Below are 6740 nucleotides of genomic sequence, written 5' to 3'. Positions count from 1 at the left end.
CCCTGCTTGTGTTCCCTCTCTGGCTGTGTCTCTCTCGGTCAAATAAATAAATAAAATCTTTAAAAAAAAACCCAACAATTTTGATTGTTCTCACTCATCTACTTGCCTTTCCTGGTTTAAAGACCTAGAGGGCAGTCACACATACAATGCCCTTTTATGTTGATAAAATCAAGTTTAAAATAATATGGAAGAGGGATGCCTGGCTGGCTCAGTAGCAGAGCCTGTGACTCTTGGTCTCCAGGTAGTGAGTTCAGCCCTCCCTTGGGTGTAGAGATTACTTAAAAAGTAAATCAAAAGATGAAGCTTCTTTAATAATGTGGAAGAAATCAAAAGCTAGATAATACTCACAAGGTGTACCACCCCACACTCCCCAAATTGGTTTTTTTTTTTTTTTTAAGATTTTATTTATTTGCGAGAGAGAGAATGAGAGACAGAGAGCATGAGAGGGAGGAGGGTCAGAGGGAGAACGAGACTCCCTGCTGAGCAGGGAGCCCGATGTGGGACTTGATCCCGGAACTCCAGGATCATGACCTGAGCCGAAGGCAGTCGCTTAACCAACTGAGCCACCCAGGCGCCCCCAAATTGTTTTAAGTAGGAGAAGTGATACATTTTTCAGGTTGATTTAGAATAATACTCCTTTCCTGCTCACCACCAATAGATGAATCCAATGAATAGCTTTTTAAACTGATTTATTATTGACATATATTAGTTTCAGTAGTACAAAATAATGATTGATAGATGTATATACTGCTAGAGGATCACCATAGTAAGTCTAGTTAACATCTGTCACTATATAATTGCAATTTTTTTCTAATGATGAGAATGTTAAAGATCTACTCTCAGCAAATTTCAAATATGCAATTCATACTTTCTATTTTTAACTCTAATCACGATCTGCACATTAAATACCTATGACATATTTAAAAAGGCTTTTTATTTATTTTAGAGTGAGAGAACATGAGAGAGACAGAGTCGGGGGAGGGGCAGAGGGAGAGGGAGCATCTCAAGCAGACTCAGAACTGAGTGTGAAGCCCAAGGCTTAATCTCAGGACCCTGAGATCATCACCTGAGCCAAAATCAAGAGTCAGATGCTTAACAGACTGAGCCACTCAGGTGCCTGCCTATGACATTTTTGTAACTATAATTGTGCGCCTTTTGACTGCCTTCACCCATTTCCCCCCTCCCCCATTCTGTTCTCTGTTTCTATGAGCTCTGTTGCCTTTCTGTTTTATTTTTATTTTTATTTTTTTAAGATTTATCTATTTATTTGAGTTGGGGGGGGAGGAGCAGAAGGAGAGAGTCTTCAAGCAGATTCCCTGCTGAGTGCAGAGCCTAATGCGGGGCTCATTGTGGGGCTGAATCTCATGACCTATAGATCACGACCTGAGCTGAAACCAAGATTCAGACACTTAACTGATTGAGCCACCCAGGGGCCCCTGTTTTTTTGTGTTTTTTTTATTCCACATGAAAGTGAGATTATATGGTATTTGTCCTTCTCTGTCTGACTTATTTCACTTAGCATAATGCCCTCTAGGTCCATCACATCACAAACGTCAAAGATTTCATTTTTTAATGAAAAATGTATGTATATACATTTACTTAAAAAGTAAATCAAAGGATGAAGCTTCTTAAGAAATAATAATGTGAGGGCGCCTGGGTGGCTCAGTTGGTTAAGCGACTGCCTTCGGCTCAGGTCATGATCCTGGAGTCCCGGGATCGAGTCCCGCATTGGGCTCCCTGCTCGGCGGGGAGTCTGCTTCTCCTCCCTCTGACCCTCCTCCTCCCTCTCCTGCTCTCTGTCTCTCGTTCTCTCTCTCTCAAATAAATAAATAAAATCTTAAAAAAAAATAATAATGTGGAAGAAATCAAAAGCTAGATAATACTCACCAGGTGTACCACACCACACTCCCCAAATTGTTTAAGTAGGGGAAGTGATATATGTATATATGTATGTATATACATTTTGTATATATATACATTGTGTGTATATACTACATTTCTTATCCAACTCATCAACTGATAGACATTTAGGTTCTTACGATATCTTTGGGTATTGTAAATAATGCTGCAATGAATGCGGGGGTGCATACCATTAACCCTTCAACAACATGGGTTTGAATTGTATGGATCCACTTATATGTGAATTTTTTTTTCAATAAATAAAGTGCAGTACTGTAAATGTATTTTCTTTTCCTTGGGATTTTTAACATTTTTTTTCTAGCTTAGTTTATGGTAAGAATACAGTATATAATACATATACCAAATATGTATGGGGTGGGGGTTGGCGTGCCCCTAACTCCCACATTGTTCAAGAGTCAACTGTATATATATATATATATATATATTTTTTTGAGTTAGTTTTTCATTTTCTTCAGATAAATACCAAGAAGTGGAATTACTGGATCATATGGCAGTTCTATTTTTTAATTTTTTGAGGAATCTCCATACTGTTTTCCATAGTGGTGTGCCAGTTTGCATTCCCACCAGCAGTGCACAGGGGGTCTTTTTTTCTCCAGATCCTAACCAACACTTGTTATTTTTTGTCTGATTCTGGCCTTTCTGACTAGTGTGAGGTGATATCTCATTGTGGTTTTGATTTTTATTTCCCCAGTGATTAGTGATGTTGAACATTTTTTCATGTTTCCGACATTTTTTTCATGTTGGCCATCTGGATGTCTTCTTTGGAAAACTGTCTATTCAGGTCCTCTGCCCATTTTTTAATTGGATTGTTTGGTTTTTTTTGGGGTTGAGTTGTATAAGTTCTTCATATATTTTAGATATTGACCCCTTATTAGATATATCTTTTGCAAATATCTTTTGCGTTCACTAGGTTGCCTTTTTGTTTTGTTGATGGTTTCCTTTGCTATGCAAAGCTTTTTTTTTTTAAAGATTTTATTTATTTACTTGAGAGAGAGAATGAGATAGAGAGAGCATGAGAGAGGGGAGGGTCAGAGAGAGAGGCAGACTCCCTGCTGAGCAGGGAGCCCGACGTGGGACTCGATCCCAGGACTCCAGGATCATGACCTGAGCCGAAGGCAGTCGCTTAACCAACTGAGCCACCCAGGTGCCCCTATGCAAAGCTTTTTATTTTGATATAGTCCCAATCCTTTATTTTCTGCTTTTGTTTCCCTTGCCTCAGGAGGCATCTCCATAAATATGTTGCTAAGGTCAATGTCCAAGAGATTGCTGCTTATCTTTTCTTTCAGGAGTTTTATGGTTTTGGATCTCATATTTAGGTCTTTACTCCATTTCAAATTTATTTTTTGGTATGATGTAGGTAAGTAGTCCAGCTTCATTGTTTTGTATGTAGCTGTCCAGTTTATCCAACACTATGTATTGAAACAACTGTCTTTGCCCCATGTTATATTCTTGCCTCCTTTGTCATAAATTAATTGACCATATAGGAGTGGGGCTTATTTCTGGGCTCTCTATCCTGTTCCATTGATCTCTGTGGCTATTTTTATGCTAGTACCATACTGTTTTGATTACTATGGTCTTATATCTTGAAATCTGGGATTGTGATACCTCCAGTTTTGTTCTTCTCAAGATTGCTTTGGCTACTCCAGGTCTTTTGTGGTTCCACACGAATTTTGGGGTGGGTGGATGTGTAGTAGTATATAATTGTTGTGTTAATCTGCATTTCTCTGATGACTAAAGAAGTTAAGCATCTTTTCACATACTTACTGGCCAGATTCTTCTTTGATGAAGTGCTGTATAAGTCTTTGGTCCCTTCTTTCCCAGAGGAGATTTTTATTAGGATGCTTTTTCAATTCTTTCTTACCACATTATAGGCATTCTTGGCTATATTCTGGATATGAATTCTTTCTTAAATAAATCTATTGCAAGTATTTTCTACTCTGGATGGTTTTCCCTTCTAGCAATAGTGTCTTTGATGAACAGAATTTAGTTTCAATGATATCCAATTTATCAATCTTTTCCTTTGTGTTTGGTGTTCCTTGAAGTTGATACCATTATTATCATCAACTGGTTTTTACAGAGAAGTTAATTGAGGTGCTTGGCACTGGAACTCTTGGGGCCGGGACTACAGTGAGGCAGGCCTAGGGCAGCGATGACTCAGGTTCCTGCAAGTGTGCCCAGCATTTACATGGCTCAGTCAGTGTCTCCTCATATTTTGAGCCCTGGATGCCTCTCTTGCCTCAACCTAGGCCTGGCCCTACCAAGGTCTTGAATTACCTCCCTACGTGTATCACCTTCCTTCAGGCTAGAGCAAAATAATTCTACTTGGGTTCTCCGAATTTGGAATTCAGTAGCCTGAAGTAAGTTTCATTTTACTGGCAAAGGATCATCCTGCTCAGTCTACCAAACACGGTACCCGATGAAAGGTACCCAGGTCTCTGCTCCGCTTACCATGTTCTCAGTTTTCCTGAATAGGTGACTGAATTTGCTTCAGTCCTATCAGAGTTTGAGACGCAGAAAGTGTCCCACAACGGACTTAAGAGAATTTCAGGAGCTTCCCAGGAACTTTCAAGAAATGTGTGGGCTCGCGTGTGAGGGGAGGAACAGATGCTCCCGGGAACCCCTGTGGACTGGATTCTAAGCCCGGCACCGGCGAAAACCTGGATCAAGGATCGTTGGGCCTGGGCGCGCGAAGAGTTATCCCCCCTTTCCCAAACCTCCTTTCCGAGTCTTCGCCCCAGCTCGGGCAGGGTGCAAACTGAAAGTGGAAAACCGCGGGGCTGCCGGCCGCCGAGCGAGCCTCCTACCCCGAGACAAGGTGAGTGGGAGGCACTGGGTCTTTTCTGGCTGGAATGATACTTGGTGGGGACAGGGTCTTGATGCCCACAAATCAAAGGAGACTTCCTGGTGCGCACGGAAGCTGGGAAGCCGCCCGCCGGACTCGCAGGCGCAGGACACCTCCTGTGTGTGCCAGAGAAAGACGGAGTTGTGCGCGGAAAAAGAAGCCAAGTCTGTTTTGGGAAACCTTGGGCAGCGCTTTCCAGAGACCGCCTGAGATTTAAAACTATCAGGGGCTGGAAAAGCACAGGTGGGAGGCCGGTGACGCGCCAGAGCCCCCGCAGGAGCCCGGGGAAGGCCCGCGGGTCCCCGCCGCCGGCAACTGGGGGGATTTCACGTCCCCCCCCCTTGCCACGATCCTCCCAGCCCCGCCAGTTCCAGAGCCTCACTCTGCCAGGTTGTGTTGAGAATTGCATCCTTCTTCCCCACATTTTCTCTGAGAATCACTTGTTGCTGGAATTGTGTGCACAAGTGGTAGGGATTCTGACTGCCCAGCTATAGCGGGCATTGCGTATTTCATGGAGAAAATGCCCTGGGGGGAGCCCCAAGACCGGCAGGCTTTCGTTATCCATATGCAATCCATTTCTTCGGTATTTTTCACCCGATTAGCGCCCTCATTTTGTGTAAGATGTAGAAATAACATCGATGTGATTTTCATTTTCTGGGCATCTTTTAATGATTCTTGAATATGTAGCAAATGTCACGCAAAAGGACTGTTTTCCTTAACATCACACCTCCCAACAGACTGCCCCCCTATTCGCTGCCACATCTCCCTAAAATGCGTGCGGTGACTTGGCTGGTTCATTTCATTTGCGGAGTGCTTGCGCTCTGGCTGGGTGTATGGCAAGTTGGTCTTCAGGACCTCATTCTCCTTGTATGCCCTTCCTTCCCTCCACATGAGACAACCCAGAAGCTCATGACCAATCTTGGGCTTGCTCGTGATGTCACACTACAACTAGGGCGTTGTTTCTGGTCCACCCCGCGGTCTCTCAAAGGGAGGGGGCTTTCAGGTGGGTCCCAGCTATCCGCATCGAATAAGCAACCCAGGTATTTGCACACTAAAGTGGCAGACCCACCAATCTAGAAGCACCCTCACCTCAATTTCACAACTTTCTCCTGCTGTCTGCAAGCCACAAGCACTGTCCTAGCGTCAGAGGTTCATTAAGGTCAGCTCCATCTTTGATACTGCTGTAGTAACTCTTCCTTTGCGGGCTGCCTGCTAGATGGCAGTGTGTAACAGTGAATTAAATACACAGCCTTAACTGTTACTGTTACTATGGCTCATCTTTTATTCTTCACTTAAAAGAACTGTTTATCCTACAAACAGTACATTAAAAAAATTAAAACTAGGGTTAAATTTTGAAAATAAAGAACAAGACCATAGTTTGGACAAACAATAATGTTATTCACAGATGTGTAAGTATTGCTCAGATGCAGACATGTCCAACCCATGTTTAAATGCTTTCTAAATGTGGAATGTAAAGTGTTGATTTCAGTGGGAATGCAATACCTAATTCAATTACCAGCATTTCCCGATAAACATTCTAGTGTTTCTTTTTTTTTTTTTTTAAGATTTTATTTATTTATTTGACAGAGAGAGACAGCGAGAGAGGGAACACAAGCAGGGGGAGTGGGAGAGGGAGAAGCAGGCTTCCCTCGGAGCAGGGAGCCCGATGCAGGGCTCGATCCCAGGACCCTGGGACCATGACCTGAGCCGAAGGCAGACGCTTAACGACTGAGCCACCCAGGCGCCCCCATTATAGTGTTTCTGAACATGGGTTGTTAAACATTAAAAAAAAATATGTAAGTCTGTCTTTATTTACAGTGTTTTTAAGGTATTTATTTCTTTGAGAATAAAATTTGAGTTTTCAAAAGTTAATGCTGAATTACTAAAAAGGAGAATGAAGATAAAGTAACCCTAAACTTGTTATATAGAAATATTTCTTTATATTTACAGAACTCTTGGTTTATGATGACTCAGACTA

Source organism: Neomonachus schauinslandi, chromosome 2, assembly GCF_002201575.2.
Source record: "Neomonachus schauinslandi chromosome 2, ASM220157v2, whole genome shotgun sequence".
Classification (NCBI taxonomy): domain Eukaryota; kingdom Metazoa; phylum Chordata; class Mammalia; order Carnivora; family Phocidae; genus Neomonachus; species Neomonachus schauinslandi.
Note: the sequence above shows the minus strand (reverse complement) of the source record.